This window comes from Aedes albopictus, chromosome 1 (assembly GCF_035046485.1).
Source record: "Aedes albopictus strain Foshan chromosome 1, AalbF5, whole genome shotgun sequence".
NCBI lineage: Eukaryota > Metazoa > Arthropoda > Insecta > Diptera > Culicidae > Aedes > Aedes albopictus.
In genome coordinates, this window is record NC_085136.1 from 165,385,812 (window position 1) to 165,407,283 (window position 21,472).

General features: G+C 39.1%; 1 protein-coding gene across 3 annotated transcripts in view; it reads right to left on the reverse strand.

Moving 5' to 3' along the window:
• Positions 1-18,442, reverse strand: part of LOC109431517 (allatostatins MIP) — an 84,920-nt gene extending 66,478 nt beyond the window's left edge. Inside the window, exon 1 of one of the 3 annotated variants that reach the window (XM_019707749.3) lies at positions 17,848-18,442. The gene's annotated coding sequence lies outside the window, so the exon portion shown is untranslated. Of the gene's footprint in view, positions 1-17,717 lie in introns of all 3 variants that reach the window. The other 2 variants (XM_019707750.3, XM_029862029.2) reach the window with 2 other exon arrangements.
• Between the last annotated feature and the right edge of the window lie 3,030 nt (positions 18,443-21,472).

Here is a 21,472-nt window from a genome sequence, read left to right on the forward strand (position 1 = left end):
TCATGTGTTTGCCGAACATGAACAGAATTGAATGAACTAAAATTTGTGTTCTAGATTAAGGTCTAAGGTCCTTCCTTTACTATGTATTATCGTCGCACCACCAAATCGAAGTCGTCGCTTGAAGCGCATGCGAAGTTGGAGCCGCGAAGTAAAATAGAATCTATTTTTTTTTCTGTTGCGCATCATTAAGCTAATTAAGAGCTACAATATGCACTAATCCCAGTTGCATTGCGACATTTCTAAGTAGCTTCAAAATTAATTTTCGCACCGCCGGTCACTTCGGATTTCAACCAAAAGCATAATATGAATAAACTCAAAAGGCTTGTCTGGCATACTTTGAAATCTTAGGCAGATGCTTGACCTGCATGCACTGCTTTTATAATAGACTCTTACATAATTCACGATTGGGTTTATTGGTAATAAGAAAAAGCTGGATATTCCATAGCCTGAATATGATATTCGCGAAACCAAACCATGGTAGCTGGATTCGTGTGAGCAGGTGCATTATCTTCCTGACGCGTCTGATTTGTTTATCTAATTGATGCAAAAACGGCAACCGATATCCCTTCTGAAGCTCGGCATATGTATGACTGTTTGTCCATTTGCATTTGCGGAAACACCAGCGGCAAAAATACCACTAGCGGTAAAAAAAAATACAAAATGAAAACAAAGAACTAAGACTAACATTTTGAAATAACAAATTAGAATTTGACAAAATACGCTAACGAAATCAAATAGCATAACACACGAAAAATTAAAAAAAAATGCGTCATAAAATATAAATTGCTTTTAAAAACTTTGATCTGTGAATGGAACGAATTGACCACGGCTTTTTGCACCGGTGTTCTAGTTTAGTAAATTATTTTCCACCAGGAAATGCATCAGGAGATACCTCTATCCTTCCTCTAAATGTCCATGGAAACAGATTTTTAAAATATGAATTTGTTATTTAATAAAAATCACTGTGGCATTCATCGTGGCACTCCTGACATTATTGTATTAAACGTATAGAAAGAGCAGCGGAAGTGAAGGAAAAAATGTTACTTATTCGATTTTATGCTGAAAACATAATAACTGGAAACGTAATACTCACTCAGAGCTATAACGCTTCTTCTTCTTCTCTTCTCTATGACTCTACGTCCCCACTAAGACTTGGCCTGCCTCGCTTCAACTTAGTGTTCTTTGAGCACTTCAAGCTATAACGCAGTTCAGTCAAATTTGAATTCTCGCACGAAAAAGTTGGTATGAGTGAAAAGAACCTATAGTTGGGTCGATTTTTGCTTCCATGTAGAGAGTAATTACTCCCTTATCAATGTTTTTAGCACTGCAAAAAGATAAAAAAAAAGATTGCAAAAAGGCAATCCTACTGCCCGTAAGTGAAGAAGCTATGTATCAGTTAGTACCTAGCTACCCACATAAACTAAGTTAACTGCCCGACTGCTTTCCTCAATAGCCAAGAGGACATCATAAAGTTGTCTACGACAGGATTGAAAGCTATCATTCCTTTTGTCGAATTGTATGGGTGCTCCATTGCATTTTGGGATAACTGGCATGCGACAACATAAGGGAACAAATCTATCAACATAGCACATATCACCCGCAGTTATTTTTCCCTTTGCTAGGAAGAGTGCAAATATTCGAAACCCGAATCCAATGGGGACATGGCATAAAATACACTCATGGGGTAAAATGATCCATCGGTGGCTACATAGAAAAATTCTGAAAGTACCCACTATTTATTATTATTGGTGAGCCGCATTGAGATACGTTCACATATTCTTGTAAACTGGTAAATTCGTGAAAGTTCATGTGATTTCATATTTCCTCTCCAGTTAGCACTGGTGGCATTTGCATGAACTACCAATCGTCTCCATTTGTTTCTCAAACCTTGACATGTTCCATAACAAAATCAATGTTATCACAAAAGCTTTTCCGCGAGCAAGAACGCGGATAAGTTTTTGTGATGACATTGTTGCTGTTATCAAACATATGAAAGTTTAAGAATCAAATGGAGACGCTTGGTAGTTGATGCAAATGCTACCCGTGTAATCTGGCGTTTCACTTCACCTCATGTAAAATGGCATTTTACACCATATTAGTTTTTGTTCATGCATTGATTTTGTAGTTTTCTTTTCTGTCGCAAATATTGCTCAGCTTCTATTATCCCGTAGATCTTAAAATAAAAGCGTTTACAACTGGAATCTTAGCAAGCTTCAAGTGTCTATAGCATTTTGAATCAGGGTCTCCAGTTAGCCTAGTGATGAGGGCTATGGATCGCCAATCCGGAGACGGCGGGCTCGATTCCTGTTCCGGTATCATTGTGCTTGCCTCACAATATGTATACAAATTCATGCAATGGCAGGCAAAGAAAGCCCTTCAATTAATAACTGTGGAAGTGCTCAAAGAACACTAAATTGAAGTGAGGCAGGCCAAGTTCCAATGGGGACGTAGAGCCATAAAGAAAAAGAAAAAGAAGCATTTTGAATCACATTCGCCTATTGCACAGGACATCGGCCTAATGCTTCGACAAGCTATTATCTGCCACAAACCGAATGTGTTGTACTTTTTACGACCTTTTTCATTTCACTTTTGAATCCGAACTGTCTGTTCTTTTTCAATGTTGCCTACTTCTAGAAAACGGAAAAGTAATGATAACATGAGGATCGATAGCTTATATGGTTCATCGCTTTTAGACGCTAAAGAAGTATTTCTATCAAACCTAATTTCTTCTTCTTCTTCTTTATGGCTTTACGTTCCAACTAGAACTTGGCCTACCTCTCTTCAAGTTAGTGTTCTTTAAGCACTTCCACAGTTATTAATTGAAGGGCTTTCTATGCTACCACTAGGTGAAGTGGAGACCCCATCAAACCTAAACTTGGCCAAAATGATTTAGAATACAAAGGGAATTGAGAAATCAATAAAGCATATACACAATGAGTAATTCTCGCTCTGAGATCTGCCCATCCTCGTCTAGAAAAAATGTTGCCAAAATTGATGTAATTTGCATTGGCTTTCAAAAAACTAGACATTCAACCATTTTTAACCGCTTCAGTTCGCCTGATATCTTTGTGCATAAGAATAACGCCGTGTGCCAGATTTCTACTACAAACCACCTGTTTGGATGGTGGTTTATTTTAGTGTTTTCAAATGCAGTACAACTCTAAGACGTCTACTCCCTAGACTGAAGGAGCACAAGGAGATGACAAACAGGTGGCATATTCTAGTACCCACACCCACAATCTTCTTCTCGGTCTTTCACCTAAATATGTAGTAGATTTGTGCCAGCCAGCAGCTACTGACAAATGGTCCAAACTAACAACGGGCAGGAGGTTAAGGATGTGGATTTAAAGTGTTCTGCGTATTGTCTACATACATTTGGTTTGCAAGCATGTGTCATGCAGCATGATGTTGGCAGTTATCTGCATCATATCGTGTCCATGGTTGTGCACAGGAATCAACCAACAACCAAGTGTTCATCGATGCAATGTATTCATCTGAATATGAAAGATATGGCAACAAAAATAATTTAACACATCAAAGAGTTACCTACCTTGATACCTTGTTGGCTACAAAGTAACTTTACTCCAATGCCGAGCGTATAGTAGAACACCATCTTCGTCGGTCTTGGGCGATGTTCCTCCAGTTTCCCCGAACGTGTAGGGATCGTAGATCTTCTTCAACCGCGTGCAGCCAGCGAGTTCGCGGCCGCCCACGAAGCCGCCTACCTCTACCGGGTTCTCTGCTGAATATTGTTTTCGCTATTCTTTCTTCCGACATTCGCACTACGTGTCCAGCCCACTGAAGTCTGCCGTATTTTATACGTTTCACAATATTCGCATCTTCGTACACTTGGTACAACTCGTGATTCATGCGTCTGCGCCACACTCCATTTTCTTGTTTCCCACCGAGAATTGTCCGCAGCACTTTGCGCTCAAAAACTCCAAAAGCTTTTCGGTCTACCTCCTTTAACGTCCACGCTTCGTGACCGTAGAGGGCAACCGGAAGAATCAGCGTCTTATACAGAGCGAATTTTGTTTGCGTTTGCAAGTTACGGGACCTAAGCTGGCTACGCAATCCGTAAAAGGCCCTATTCGCAGCTGCAATACGCCTTTTCACTTCACGGGAAACGTCATTGTCACATGTCACAAGTGTTCCAAGATAAACAAATTCTTCAACAACTTCAAACACTTCCCCATCAATCACTGCCTCAGCACTAACACCACTAGGCCTGCTTCTGTCTCTACCCGCTATCATGTACTTCGTCTTGGTAGAGTTAATCGTCAAGCCTATCCTCGCTGTCTCTCTCTTCAGAGGAGCATAAGCTTCCTCCACTGCCCTACGATCGATGCCGATGAGATCAATATCGTCCGCAAAACCGAGGAGCATGTGCGACCGTGTGATGATAGAGCCATTCCTCTGCACGCCTGACCTCCTAATCGCTCCTTCGAGTGCAATGTTGAACAATAAATTTGAAAGAGCATCCCCCTGCTTCAATCCATCCAAGGTCACAAACGACGTAGACACTTCGTCCGCGATCCGAATACTTGATTTTGATCCATCCAGCGTTGCGCGTATCAGCCTAATTAGTTTCGCCGGAAAACCATGTTCTGACATTATCTGCCAAAGCTCATTTCTTTTCACTGAATCGTACGCTGCTTTAAAATCAATGAACAGATGGTGAGTCTGCAAGTTATATTCCCGAAATTTATCTAGGATCATCCGCAGGGTAAACATTTGATCCGTCGTTGATCGGCCCTCACGAAAACCAGCCTGGTATTCGCCGACGAAGGACTCCTCAAGAGGTCGCAGTCTGTTGAACAGGACACGCGACAGTATCTTATACGCCGAATTTAAAAGGGTAATCCCTCTGTAATTGGCACACTCCAGTCTGTGCCCTTTCTTGTAGATTGGGCATATGAGGCCATCCAACCAACTGGTGGGCAATTCTTCATCCTCCCAAATCTTTATAATAATCTGGTGGATTGATTGATGTAGCTGCTCGCTTCCGTGCTTAAGAAGTTCGACCGGGATCTCGTCCTTCCCAGCAGCCTTGCTGTTCTTCAGCTCCTTAAGGGCCTTTTTAACCTCATCCAGTGTTGGTGGTTCCACTGCTTGACTGTCATCCATTATGTTAATCCTATTCCTGGGTGCTCCTTCGCTGCTACCATTCAACAAATCTTCGAAGTGCTCCTTCCACCTGGCTGCCACCATTGTTTTGTCTGTCAGCAAATTTCCTTCCCGGTCATTGCACATGGCGGGCACTGGCGCAGTCTTGTGCCGCGCGCCATTGACAGTTGCATAAAATCTCCGCATATCGTTCCTGTCCATACTTTCCTGCGCTTCAGCAATAACACTCTCTTCGTGTTGCCGTTTTTTCCTGCGGTGGATTCGTTTCTCTTCTGCTCTTGCAACCCTGTACCGCTCTCTGTTCTGCCGGGTACCGGCCACTAGCATTCGACTTCTGGCGGCATTCTTTTCGTTCGTCGCTCGTTGGCAGTCCTCGTCAAACCAACCATTACGTTGGCGTCGCTGAGCGGTACCAATCACCTCTTGCGCTGTTGTTGTCACTGCTTCGTGGATACTTCCCCACAAGCTGTTGACATCTCCAGATCCGTTGGTCTCTCCTATCCTCTCGTCTAGCTTCTGATGGTACTGTGCAGCAACCCCTTCGGCTGACAAGCGCTGGATATTGAAACGCATCGTCCTGTTGTTTCTTGAACTCGTGACGCTGGATAATCGCGCCCGAATTTTAGCGGCTACAAGATAATGATCCGAGTCGATGTTCGGGCCTCTGTAGGACCTCACATCTATGACGTCCGAGAAATGTCGCCCGTCGACCAGCACGTGGTCTATCTGGGAGCAAGTGTCACCACTCGGGTGTCGCCAGGTGTGTTTTCGGATATTCTTACGTGCGAAGTAGGTACTGCTGATTGCCATCCCTCTAGCAGCAGCGAATGTCACAAGGCGCAGACCATTATCATTGGTAACAGAATGAAGGCTTTCCGTTCCAATGACAGGCCGAAAGAAACTTTCTCTGCCGATCTGCGCATTTGCATCTCCGATGACTATTTTGACATCTTGTTTTGGGCACTCTCCGTAGGCCTTATCAAGGCTCTCATAGAACTCATCCTTCATGTCATCGGGTTTGTCGTTCGTTGGCGCATAGATGCTGATCAGGCTGTAGTTGAAGAACTTGCCCTTCATCCTCAACACACAGATTCGGTCGCTTATCGGCTTCCACCGAATAACTCGCTTCATCTGCTTCCCGATCACTATAAAGCCAACTCCACGTTCTGCCTTATCGCCGCCGCTGTAGTAGATGTGGTACTTGAATGAAGTGTTGGCGATGGGATCCACCGCTCGGAATTCGCGTTCTCCAGTTTTGGGCCAGCGTATCTCCTGGATAGCGGCCACATTAACGCCGACATTACGCAGTTCACGAGCCAGGAGCCCAACACGTGCGGGTTCATTCAAAGTTCTCACGTTCCAAGATCCGACTTTCCAATCGTTGTCCTTTATTCGTTGCCGGGTCTGTTGCCGTTGAATCAATCCGTTTACTCTACTATTGCTTTTCTGGGTGTTTGAAGGTTTTCAGCAGGCTACCTTACCGGGGCCGCGCTGCCTACATTGCGTTGAAGGGGCTGCCTTCTTAGGTATAGCTGACGCAATACAGCATTTCATACTCAGCCGCTGGATGCCAGAACAGACGCTGTTTGAGCCGCACCTCCTTGGTGAACAGACGCTCGGATCGTACCTCCTCAATCTAGCTGAAGTCAGAAGGACAACAGTGCCCAGGCTGCACTACCAGCTAAGCACACAACTCTTAGCTGGCGGTCTTTGTCATCGTTTGACCCGTGGAAGCATGAGGTAGGAGCTTGTGAGGACCAGAGCTATGTTAGATGCTCTCCTTATCGACTCACCGTTTTGCAGCTGCATCAAAGAGTTAAGCATCCCCTAATGTATTAAATACCACAAAATTTGAATGATCTACAAAAATGACGTCTTCTGCTTCTAATGGTTATCGCGCTCTAAGACACCGCTCCTTTTTCAAAAAGCATGATGTATTTTGTATACAATTTACCAGCTTTGTACAGATTTACCAGCAAATCTTTCTAAAACAGTCAGCAATTAATACCAATTTAGGAATATGCTTTGCTGATTTGTTCAAACTGATGGAAATTTTTATTTTACTTTTATGTCCACTAAGAGAGGATACTAGGGGAAAAGGATAAACAATTTCCTTATTATTAATAAAATGCTATCGAAAAATTGAAAAGGTATACTCATCACTTTTTCTTGACATAAAACAGATAATATATATTTTTTTCATTTTTTATTTTATTTTATTTTTTCATTTCGTCAACCGACGTAGACTAGTACATTATACTTAGTAATATAATTATGAAATACATTGAAAAATACATTTTTAAAAAAAATTAAATTTAGTAGTGTTTTTTAAGTGTTCCTATTTCTAATGGTACGAAAATATGTTTTCAAAGTTTGCCTAGACATGGTAAAGTCAATCGTTTCGCAATGTTTATTATAAGCAACCATCGTGCGATTTATAGGCCCAAATTTGGCGTAGTTTGTTCGGTGGTGGTTACTTGTGAAAATATTTCGACTTCTTAATTGCCGAGTAGGTATATAAAAATTTAGTTTTGATAAGATTTCAGGCGAGTCTATACGATGCGAAACGATATCGTTTACGAATGAAATCATTGCGATTTCACGCCGCTCTTGCAGAGTTTGTATGTCAATAAGCATGCAGCGTGCTTTGTAAGACGGAAGTGGAAATGATGTCCAGCCTAATTTACGAAGAGCAAACAGTAGAAATTGTTTTTGCACTGATTCTAATCTTTCTTCGTGCGTGGTTGAAAAAGGAGACCATACAGTGCTGCAGTATTCTAAAATAGATCTAACATAGGCAATATAAAGTGTTTTAATTGTATATGGGTCATGAAAGTTATAGCAGAAGCGCTTAATGAACCCTAGCATATTATTAGCCCTGTGAAAGATTGTGTTGTAGTGGTCAACGAATGTAAGTTTAGAATCTAAGATTACTCCTAAATCCCTAACCCATTCACATTTTCCACATTTAAAACGGCCGAAGCAGACATCCTCATTTTTTTTGCTAAATAATTTATATTGGTGAACAGGACAGGAGCCAAATTGGAAAAACTATCGAAATCTTGTGTTAAATTGCATTACATTTTGATATTTGAAGAGCACGAAGATATCGTTCATCAATTCTCATCTTTTTTTTAATTCTATGCTTAATTTTTTTCGAAATTCTAGTGCTAAATTCGAATTTGAAGAATTACATTAATGAAAAAAAAACATTAAACTTGCCCACCAGATCACCCCACTGCACACATCTTCTCCCTTAGAATGACTGCTTTTGAAGTGTTGTGACGACGAGAGACATGGAAGCACGCTGCACAGTCCTACATATGCAGATGCAACATCACCATCCTACATATACATATGGTTCTAGACGGCCCACGTTGCTCTAGCTGTTGAAATATGCTGGCACATTTTGCACTTCTTCACGTCATCTCAACAACACAAGGGTTATCATCAAGCGCCAAGTTCATTTGTCATTGCACCGCATGTTTGATAAACACTGCCACTGCATTTGGCGGGGATTCATGAACTTTTTTTTTTGTAGATACATACATATATTGGATAGTATTCATATGTTTGGATCTCAGTTTAAATCACAAAAACAGAACAAGTGTTTTCATCCTGTTTTTGTACTATTGTGTCAATCACATCTCGCTTTCATCCTTAACCTACATTATGTATTTGAATTCATTCATCACAAATGAAGGGACAACATGTGGTGAATATTCATATCGGCTCAATTGTATCAATTTTGGCATTCTACCTCGCAAACCAATAACTACCATTAACTTAAAAATAGGCTGTTTCAGTTTAGTGCTTTGCAGGTGAGCGCGTTTTATTTACAATTTGACCTCAAAGCAATTAGGTTTTCAAGTTTTGATAAATTTGATAATTTTCATATTTTATTTAAGGACAGACTTGTTAGAATCCCAAGATGGCCGCCACAATGGCCGACTTTGGCACCTACTCACGATTTCGAGGGCACAAATCTCTTCGTTAACAAAACCAGCGCAATTGATCTTTTTATTTTCAGCTTATTACAAGTGAGCAAGAACAGAATAATAAAATGCACAGTTGTTTGAAGCTTGCTTCTTGAGATTTGTGCGTTTTAAGTTCTCATGTACTCTTGAAGCGGGATTTCAAAACGTTTGTCCTTAAAAAGCACCTTTTCAAGGAGTGTAGAATTAGCATTAAAAAATAAAAATATAAAAAAAAATTAAAAAAAAACCTTTTCAAGTCACCAAGATTTTGTAACCGTTCAGTTTATTTTATTTTACGTATTTTTTGAGTAATTTGTAGTGTTTTTTTGAAAAGTATTTAGTTTTAATAGTAGTTTTGTTAAGATTAAAAAAATATTTGTATTACCTTGTTAGAATTTTGTAATTTGAATGTTAATTGTAGGCACCCGGTCAATTTTTCGGCTTTTCGGGACCGTTGAAGTTGATCATCAATATTAACCCGGGAGCGGTTGTGTCGTGTATTGAGTACGTGCACCATGAAAAAGCTCGCTTGTGGTACAAAGCGTGTGCGTGGTGTCGCTGAGGATGGCCGAAGACGCGACTGCTCGAGAGTTAACTTCTTTTCCCGATCAGCCTAGATAGCTGTGTGGTGTCGGTAGCGGTTCGTTCGACTGGATAAGAATAGCACTACGGACCGCCTGTTCCAGTGTTAGGAGTCCGCTAATCAGATGACCTCTAATTCACAGTGTTATGCGGCTTTATGCTTACCGTGTCTAGAAATTAATGGTTAGAGGGGTAAATAAAAACATCGCAAACGGAGCCTGTGGAGCATCAGTGCCTCCACAGTATTTTGCCCTTTTGCGCTAACCGGAGCAAAAGCGCGATGGACCTTATGCTTCTCCGAGACAATCATCAGCCCTTATTTAGTCTCGAACTTGAGTTAAAATTTTCACCTATATGGTTTTGCATTATGCTATTTACACAACATATTCTGTATTGGCTTCGTGGCCGAGCGGTTAGCGGCGTCAGTCGTTTAGGTGTCTCGTAAGCCTCGGAGTGTGCGTTCGATTCCCGCTCCAGTCGGGGAAAACTTTTCGATAAACAGAAAATTCTGTGTTGTCCGTTGTCTAATATTAGTAATGTTCAGTCTGTGCGGCCTCTGGCCGAAGACGGTGTCTTGTGCTGGTGATTGTAAAGAGTTTAATCTTGCCTATTTTGGGTAGTGGCTACGATTAGGATAGCTCAGATCAATCTTCAGCATAGAATAACAGCAACGATTAATCTTTGCAGACTTTTGCAAAATGGTGCAGCCCAAGTGGCGTTAGTCCAAGAACCTTACTTTCGTAAAGGGAATTTCTATCTAGGAAACCTTGTGAATCCGGTGTTTGCTACTTTCAGTAAAAATGAAAAGGCAAAAACACGTGTCATGCCTCGAGCATGTGTGCTTGTCAACAACGCAATCGTTGCTACACTCATCTCTGAACTAACTACTAGAGATGTATGTACTATCACAATCGATGTATTTGTTGGAAACCTCAACAGGAAATACGTTTATTGTTCGGTTTATTTACCGCATGATGAACCATCCCCTACGGATGCTTTCAAGCTAGTCATCGCATACTGTACTTCAAAAGGCCTTCCGCAGATTGTTGGCAGTGATGCTAATGCTCACAATATAATCTGGGGCAGCTCAGACATCAATTTGAGAGGCTCCAGTTTGATGGAATACTTAAGTAGTACAGATCTTGGATTACTTAACATAGGCAACCGCCCAACCTTCATGGTATCTGGTAGAGAGGAAGTGTTAGACATAACGCTTTGCTCTAGCAGAATTAGTCATGAGCTGACCAATTGGCATGTGTCAGATGAAGAATCTTTATCTGACCATCGCTACTTATTGTTTGAACATGTGAATGTTACTTTGCAAACTTTGCGTTTCAGGAATCCCCGGTCAATCAACTGGGATCTCTTTACCGATTTGGTTGCAGCCAAATTTCATGGATACTCACCATCAATTGACACTCCAAGTGATTTAGATGATGCCGTTGATACTTCAACGGTCTTCATCATGGAAGCTTTTGAAGAAGCCTGCCCTCTTCGGTGTGTGAAGACCACAAGAGGAACCGATGCTCAGGAAACAATGTAGAAAGAGTTGGAACAGACGACGTCCGGCTGCATCGGAGATTTTCAGGTCGGCCCGCAAGGCCTACGACAAAGCTCTCCAATCTGCTGATCGAACCAGCTAGAAAATATTTGTAAAAATGTTTCCAGTTTGAGTGAAGCCAGTCGGTTGAACAAAATCCTTACAAAATCCAAGGATTTTCGAGTGAAGACGTTCGTTTGCTAAAGGCGACTTCATTTCCTCTGATGAAGAAGTTTTGGAATGTTTATTCAGTGCACACTTCTCCGGATGTGTGGATATTACATCTTCGGATGAACCTGATGGCTTTTCTTGTAGTTATGGTTTTCTAGCTTCGGCTCCTAATATCATAACTATAGACTCGATTGAGTGGGCACTAAACAGCTTTGCTCCTTTCAAATCTCCTGAAGCAGATGGGATAATCCTATTTTGCTTCAGAAAGGATTTGATTATTTCAAACATGTTTTGAAAAAAACTACTATTTTGCAGTTTTGCTACAGGGTACATACAGGGTGTTAGGTTCCTGAGTGCAAACTTTTTAAAGGGTGATAGAGGACCATAAATGGAGAAAAAAAATGTTCTACGCAATCTCAACCGTTACGTAGTTATTGAACGTTATTGAACTTTCTATGTTTTTGACTCTCATTGCCTTAACTGGCTATAACTTGAAAATGGACAAACTTATCGCAATTTTTTTACCCTTATTCGAAAAATTATTGAATTTTCTATCAAATGGCATCTTTAAATCGATTGGTTTAGTTAAATAACTAAGTTTTCTAGAGCAAAATAGCTCAAAATAGTGTGTTTTAAATTGTTTTTGTCAATTATCTTTGAAAAATGCGTAATAATTTGAAATTCTTTCTTTGGCAAAATTGTGGCCCCTATTCCACTCTACAATTCGCTCTTTGATATCAAACGTCTATCTCTTATCGTTTCCTTGCAATTTTGATTTAAACATCGCATTTCAGACCATAAATTTGCAACTGTCAAGGTAAGCTCTTTTTTGCGCACTGTGCCGCACATTTAAATCAAAATTTCAAGAAAACGATAAGAGCTAGAAGTTTGGCGTCAAAGAACGAATTATAGAGTGGAACAGGGGCCACAACTTTGCCAAAGAAAGAATTTCAAATTATTACGCATTTTTCAAAGGTAATTGACAAAAACAATTTAAAACACGCTATTTTGAGCTATTTTGCTCTAGAAAACTTAGTTATTTAACTAAACCAATCGATTCAAAGATGCCATTTGATAGAAAAATTCAATAATTTTTCGAATAAGGGTAAAAAAATTCGATTGGTTTGACCATTTTCAAATTATAGCCAGTTAAGTCAATCATAGTACGATACATGGAAAGTTCAATAACTACGTAACGGTTGAGATTTGACCATATGCGTGGAACAATTTTTTTCACCATTTATGGTCCTCTATCACCCTTTAAAAAGTTTGCACTCAGGAACCTAACACCCTGTATATTCCCAAATCTTGGCGGGATATTACTGGATATTTATAAAGTGGGTCGGGTTATGCATCGTATGAAGAAGCAAACAGTTTCAGACCTATCGGTTAGACTTCTTTTCTTCTTAAATGTTTAGAACGCATTGTCGATCATCACATCCGTGATGTTCATCTGGCCAACGTGCCTCTTCATGTGAACCAACATGCTCACCAATCTGGAAAGTCCAATGTGACTCTTTTACACAAGTGGGGTTTTTCGTCACCGTTGAATTTTATGTTTCGAGATTTGTTGATTTTTTTCGGTGAAAAAAGACTTTCCAAATCGTTTTGGCATAACGTTTCGGCCTACTTCATTTACTCGGATTAACTTGGAACATCTATTGTTCTTTTCACGGAAAGGCGAACCCGTGATGGCGTTCGACCTATGCGTCTCTTTGATTCTGAAATTAATGTGACTGATCAGGTAAAGCCCGTTGGGGTCATTCCAAGCTTTGCTGGACACCTCATATTGAGTGCAGAATCAGAAAATTCTGTGAACCGTAGATCAACACACACTTCGTTGTTTTCACTATTGGTAAATTGGGACAAAGTGGCAGAGCTGCTAAGTGTCAGTATCAACCGATATTTAAAGATGAAATTGAGATAGGTAACCACTCATTTTTCCATTTACCATCGCAATATCAATTGACTAGCCTCTGATTATTCAATTGACATCAGCTCCAGCCTCAGTCAAGGCGCATATCATTCAATTGAGCCCCAGCTAGGAAGCATAAATGTGTGGTGTTGTAGGTTCAAAGCTTTTTCCATCATTGATGACGTCAAACCCGACATCAACCTATCATTCACCTATTTTTATTTTGGCCACCAAACCCAACATAGACCCAATAGTTGATCGATGTTGGCCCAACATTCGATAAAAGTTGACCCGACTTTGACCCGACATTCGACATTTTTTTCAGTCTGGCGGAATTTTTCGGGGTTTTTTGTGTTTCATGCCAAGCTACTCATTCGAGTGACAATTTATTCAATTGACAAGGATTCGCTTCTCGTTTGATAGGTGCTCTGATTGAATGAAATCGTTTTGAACATAACTAGAAGGAAAAATGACTGAACAGATTGGTTGGTTAGTGTTCAAATGAATGAATTGAATTTTTGCAACACTGCAAAGTGGTCCTTGCTCCAAGTGATCTTACAATTGCTTTTAATTTTCCATATAGGACATTTTCCACGAAAATCCCTTCTCGGGATGAGTGGACATCTGGTTATCTGGAGAGAAGTATTTCGGACGGCATCATATGTTACACTGATGGCTCCCTTCTTAAAGGTCGAGCAGGTGCTGGTGTCCACTCTCGTGAGTATCCGTGAATCATTTTTCTATAAAAAAATGGATTAGATGTATTTTAGCAAAGGGCCATGAAAGAATTATCGAAAAATCAGTGGAAGTTTTTTCAACGTAATCCTTGGAGAAATTCGTAGAAAAATCATTGGAGGAAAATTCGGAGATATTTCTGAAGAAATTATAAGTCGAAATTATGATAAAAGTCATGGGAAATTTTCTAAAAGAATTCCTCGAAAAATTTGCGAAGGAACCCCTAGGGCAGTTAAAGAAATCTCAGGAAGATTTTCTGACAGAAAAACAGTTTTTCAAAAAAAAATCCCTGGAGAAATTTCTAAAGCAAACCGCAAAAATGTTATGGAATAAATCCTTGAAAAATTATATGACAGAATGCTTAAAGGAATTTCCAAAAGATTTTCGGAAAAAAATAGAAAAGTCCCGAAAAATAGGGTAAATCTCTGAAGGATTTCCTTAAAAAAATCCCTGGAGGAATTTCTGCAGAAACTCATACACAACTTTCTTACACAACTCTTTGTGAAACTTCTGGAGGAATCCCTAGTAGAATTTCTAGAGAAACTAGAGGTTGCTGGGGGAATTTCTGGTGAAATTCTTGGAAGAATTTTAAAGTAACTCCATAATGACCCGAACACCATAGGAAGGTTAACTGACAACCAAAACAAAGGTCACTAAATAATTAAAAACTTTCATTGTTCCAATAAAAAATTATCAAGATTTTATAGGAATTATATGATAAATGTAATAAAACTCTCTATGTGGGCCAAAAAAACCAGCCCGGGCACAATAACTCCACATTTTCCTTATTTTTTTCATTTTGCAAAATTTCAAGGAGATTGTCCCATATACCGTAAACCGGGGTCAAATTGATCAGCGGGGTGAAATTGATCGTTGGGATACTACATTGTAATTCCATACTAGGAACTCTTAAGCGTCATGATGATCTAAAACTTTTTACGTCATCTTGTTCATAGATGTCTAGAGATGAGTATGGCATCTTAACTTTTGAAATAAAAGTTAGTTTTGCCATATTTTTGAGGAATTTGCACTTGGCAATCTCACTTAGCTAAAATTATTGCTACTAAACAATCGATTGCCAGTAGGACTTCGCGTGAACTCTCTGTTTTAACATTTTTGTGGAGCCTTGGTTGGGAAGTTATGTAGCTATTCTGATCATAAAATAATTAAAACAAAGTTCATTTTATGACGAAATAGTCATTTATTGTGATAGAAATCACTTAATTAAAATAAAATTGCCTACCTTTAGGCGTTTAGAAGGAAATTTCTAAATTTAATTTTGCATTTTATGTATCAAATTCACTAAAGCTATGTTCATTTGGAATCCGGAATGACAAAATCACGTATATCTTAGGGATGGAATAACAAACATAAAAGGTGAAGCCCTCAAAACAAAGGTTATTTATTGTACTTTCATGGAAAAATATCATTGAAATTATTTATTTTTATTTTTCACACATTTTCTCACTTTTTCAGTGTTGACCTCTCTAAAAATCTGCACAACGGTGGTAAATTTTAGCAACAACCCCTTCCGCACGTTTGTTCAACAATCAGGTCGTCTATGCAGTGTCCTGAGTGCCTTGACTAGTCTGACTAGGATTCCGAAGAAAAATTGCCAAACTTTTTTTTATTGCGAAATGAGGGGCAATTCAGTGAATTGAGAAAACGCGAAATTTGAGTGTTTTTTTCGTTGATAAACACTACCCATCTGTTACGATACCACTGAACGTCTCCGGCTGTCATGGCAGCTCATCAAAATAGGTAAAACCTCTACATATCCCTTGTGTGCGTTTTTGAAAAGCAGCACGCGATTCTTGAGGCTGTCATCCTTGTATGAATTGCTTCTCATCATCTTGTTGCGAAAAAACCATGCCCAGAGTTCGAACTTCATGCCAAATCTTCAAATTCAAAGCAGATTTATCAATGAACCCAAGCTTTTTTCTTCCGCGGACACTTCCTTATGCCATGGTTAACAACATCTGTGCACATAACACATAATGGTTTTGACGATATTAACATTTTTCGCGACTGTCATACCTGACCACGCTAAATTTTCAACGTGTTTGTGCAAGATTTTTTCCTCCTCTTGTCTTCAATCTGAAATAACTTTTCACTCGTTGCAAGAAAATCGATGAAATTTTCACCATTTAAAGAGGATTAGTGTATGATCAGAGTGCTGCAAAAGAATGATGATTATGTTCATTGAGAGCGCCACTAGAAAATGTGACATGATTCCGGATTCTAAGTGAACATAGCTTTAGTTGTAAGAGTTTAAACGCGTTATTCAGTTTTAGAAGGGCAAAATTAAGCGGAGAAGGAAGTTTTACTTTCTAACCGATGCTTAATTGTATGTTGATCAATTTCGCCCTAAAGGGGCATTTCCGATTTTTTGACTTTTAAAGTTATTTTACTCAAAGTTTGAATTTGTTGAACAAAAATCTTTCACATGGTTTCATGCAGATTCACTGGGTACTGATTTTACAGAAATTATTTTGGAAATATTTGAATTGCCACTAATGTTATCCGCAAAACTTGTTTTAAAGTGATCAATTTGACCCCGGATTACGGTACTCGCCAAAAATTCACCAACAGATTCGAAATTGGTTTACCTTAACCCAAGATATTTGAATTTTACTTAATTCCATTTTTTTTTACTCACGCTCCCAAATTCATGCTATTCTAAAACAAGCGATTACAGCACTGATTGATTCCGTTCTATTTGGTTTCATGTGTTCTCACTTTTAACAAAAAAAATACAAAAATAAGAAACAAAACAAGCAGCGCTTCAATCTTTTGTTTTAAGTAGGATGAAAATGGGGAGCCACATGCTTAATAAGGGATTACCCTATGTATAGTGAAAATCGAATTTCATCGTAAACTCAAAAACTGTTCTACTTAAAATATCAAACACGATTCTAAAATAGGGACTTTCTTATGCATGAAAAATTTTGCTCGTTGACAGAAGTTAACGACTTTCGTTTTATTTTATTAACTAGTGTAATCGATAGGTTCCACCCAAGGCCGGTTTACGAGGTTATAATCATGATAAAATAAGAATTTTGTAAAACAAAATGCGATTGATGGACATTTAGTTTAATATAAATTTACCTACACGTATTATATTCCAGTTAATTCTAGTAAAAATAAAAAACAAAATATGAGTTATAAAAAGGTCAATCCGGCATATGGCTGCGATGTAATTTTTTTCCAAGCAAATGTTTTTTTTTTTTTTTTTTATTATTTATGTGTATTTTAACTTATGGTAATTCTACACTTTCCAATCAAATGTAACATTTTTATACTTGGGTAAAACCTAAAACTAATACGAAAACGGTCATCAACCCGGACGTGAAACATCCTAATCGCCATTCACCTTCCATGATTAGGTTTTTAGCTTTCCTTTTTTTACCATAAAACTTAAATAAAATCAAAAACGCGACTAAATGCACTAATCGAGTACCTGAAATGGCATTGTTATCACGTGCCAATCATTCAGGTTCGTGTCCTGACGTATAATCCACGCAATCAAATCACGATATAAAACGTTGTAATTATCCTGCTTTGTTGTCTTTCACTCTTTCGGATACGCCTGCATCACTACTAGCCCCCCGTAGGCACTGGAAACAATCACTCTGAAAACAGTTGATAGCATATGATTGTGTCTACAAACCTTTTAGCAGAACTCCGAGAACTATCTGGACGCGCTGGATATTGAATTACAACTGCTCTGTGATGTATTATTTCCGGTCAGCTAGTAATCTAATATATTGACGATACACTGCACACTGTGCTGTACACACCTGTCTTCGGTCACTGCCAACTAGATTGCATGGGCCCCACAATAGTTGTTAAAAAGTCCACTCCACTCCGCCGATTGCCACTTTTGAAGTAGGCGCTGGCTGGCCCTTGTTCTGGGATGCTAGGCTTGCTTGGATCAGAGATTCGTTCCGCCAGCGGCCAACGGGAAAACACCAGAAACGGCACGAGCGTTATCACTTCACTTGCTTCTAATAATTCTCCTTCGGTGGGGACAACTTCTTCTGCAACCGGAAACTTTGCTACTGGTAGCCGGAGACACTGTTTTGAGGACTTTATATAGAACAGATCGGAAGCAGAGGGAAACCGCGCAAGTCATTCGGTGTGCGTACCGGACCGGCGGGGAATCGAGGCGAAAGCGAACTGCTATGCTGGCGAAGTAAAAAAGCCGACCGATTTTCCGGATGGCATGCGTATGTTGGTTGGGGGTGATTTTTGCTTCAAACCTCATGTCGCATCCGAAATAATTCGCTGCAAAGTCTGTGAGTGGCTACATGCAAGATCACTTAGCCGTGCAGATTTGACGTCACCAGCACCGGACCGTTTGTAATTTCATTGATGTGGGCTTTGGACGTTCGAGGAGTAAGTTTGCTAGGCAAATAATAATTAAGGTATTTAGCTGTGCATAAGTTATATGTATAGAAGCGTCTCATTGCATGACATACTTTGGTCGGTTGAGATATGCCGCTGACCAGACAATATTCCTGGAACGAGGTAAGAAGAAATCGACCTTAGAAAAATTTTAATTTCTACTTTAACCGACTAGGTTTGTAGTTGTATTTTTCAAATGAAAAGTATTTACAATTAAATTTAGAAAAAACAGTCGGTAAAATGCGCTAAATTAGGTTTATTATTTTGCTGTGCTCAGAACTTGGCTTAGAATAAACTAGTTGTTACGTAACGAGTTGCAAAACTATGATTTTAAATACATTACGTGAAATATAAAATGAAAAAATTGAGTTTTGCAACATGTTTAAAATAACACTTTATGTTATGATTTCTTCGTCGGAAAATATCAAGCGGGTTTTAGTGAAGGCCAATCAACGATGGATCAGATGTTCACCCTGTGGAAAAGTACAGCTTGCAGATTATGATCCATATAGTCACAGCTGTAAAGGCGTGGATATTCAGCATAACCACAAAGAACAGACATCCCGGCTAGAACAAATTTCATTCGGAAAGTTGTGTAAGGATTTGAATCTTTACTTCAGAAAGGTTGCAAACCAATACACGAAGACAACACTAACGCCACCAAACACCATATTGCCACAGTCAGTGGTGAATTGAAACATTTCAAGTGGTGAATTAAATAAGTATGCGAAATTAACCGCTTACAGCGCCTCGCTATTGTCACATGTGATGCCGATTTCAAATGGCCGTTAAATTCCTTACACAGTTTCGGAGCTGGACTTGGATGTCTGTTCTCTGTGGCATAACCATGTTGACCCAAGCAACACTACAGGGGTGGCCAAAATGTTTGGGATAGGCAACTTTTTTTTTCCACAAAAAAATTCAACATGCACGCTCGCGTCAGAATACCCATTTTTCCATTGCTATCTCTGTCGCTCTTCAAAAGGCTCCATTTACAAATACCGATTTATGAGTTGGGCCACCCAACTTGAAAATAGGTATTTTCAAATGGAGCCTCTTGAAGAGCGACAGAGATAGCAATGAAAAAATGGGTATTCTGACGGGAGCGTGTGCTGTAATTTTTCATAGATTGCATCTAAAAATCTCATTCAATTCTGTTCACTGGTTTCCGAGATATGACAGCTCAAAAATTAGTTGTCTAAATAATAGTGTTTTACCCGAACGGTTCTAACTTCGCGAAAAATTAACCAATCGAGCCCGAATTTGTACCAATGATGCACATATAATAGGTTGGCAAACAGACAAAATGTGCACTCTATGAAAAGTTACAGCATGTTGATTTTTTTTTGTGGGAGAAAAAAGTTGCCTATCCCAAACATGTTGGCCACCCCCTGTATAGTTACAAAACAGTCACGGCAGCGCATGTAAGGGTTGCACAGAAGCCACTGTGACTTACTGCGCAACCCTTACATGCACTGCCGTGACCAGAGCTGCGTTTGGTTGGCCCTCGCCAAGGGCGCCAGCATTAGAGGGATGCCGAGAAGGCTTGAGGCTACCAGGAAGCAGGGTGAAGATTTTACTATTTACAATATCTAAGATTGATCATGTTTTTTTTATGTTCTTCCGTATTCTCAAATAAAATCAGATTTCTTTAGATTTTTTTTTTGAATATTTACCCATGTTACTTGTGATTTTTTCTACTATTTTATTTTAAGAAACTATTTTAGTTTTTTTTAATGAGCAAAGAAAAACCAATATGCACTCTAAATTCTAGTGAAAATTTGAATTTGAAAATTCGTAAACATTCTCATTGCGGGATGTCTTGAGGTTACTTCCTAGCATTTTCTTCGCATTCATTGAAATATTTTACAGTGGTGATAAAACTTTTTTTTACCTGTATTACCCAGATTTTTAGCCCTAGGCTAGTTCATCTCGGGACCCACGCTTTACATCCCTTCCGATGGAAGAATTCACATATTGTGAGTTGGTCGGGAGTGGGATTCGATCCCAGGTCCTCGGCGTGTTAACCACGTGCTTCAACCATCACACCAGGTCCGCTCCGTGATAAAACTATTTTAACTGGAAAATATCCAGATGCTGCTCTTTCAGTTCATACAATTGTTTTTTTTTTAGTTAATGGTTTTTAAGCTTAAACTGTAAATCTACCAGAAAAAGGCAAATGTTTACAGCTTTTTTGAACTCGGTAAGCTGATGGTCATTTTTTGGTGTGGAATCATGCCCTGAGTTTGAAAACGCGAAGGAAAAAAAAACAGTAGAGCGGAAATTTGTTCGACTTTCCATACAAGGTTGATGATTTGAAATCGATGTTTGCTCTATTTTTAGGCAATGTCGCTCACTTCACACATTCAGATGATCGAATGGTATTATATTCAGCTCTTAATTTATGGAGAAAATTTTTGAATCTTGAACAAAACGCAAGATATTTGATTTTTAGTAAATTCCATATTTTAAAAAGTTGTAAAACTCAATATTGAGCCAAAACTCAAAACCCGTTCTACTTATTTTTTTTTTTTTGAAGCACGGTTTCAAAATCAGCGCTAAATTGTGCTTCCAAAAAGTTGATCGTTAACAGAAGTTCTCGAATTTCGTTTTATTTTGTAAACTAGTGTAACTACCAGTCAGTTTATTTTATGTTCCCGGAACAAATTCAATATTCCATAAATTCCTTCATAAATTTCACCAAGTATTTCTTCCATATTTCTTGCTGGATTGAAAATCTTTCAATGATTCTTACAGAAATTCTTTTAGGAAATTATTTGTAAATTTCTTCAAGAATTCTTCCAGAAATTCACATGGAAACTACTTCAGGGATTCTTTAAAAAATCTTTCAGAGTAAAATTTGGTCAGTTTCTTCAAGACATTTTCACCACACACGCTCAGAAAACCGTTCTGATAAACGTGAACAAACAAACGTAAATATGAGAACAAGCAAATATACACCGTGAACTGGAACTAGTTCCAGCTGTCAATATGGGCGTTCTAGAAAACGTGAAATCT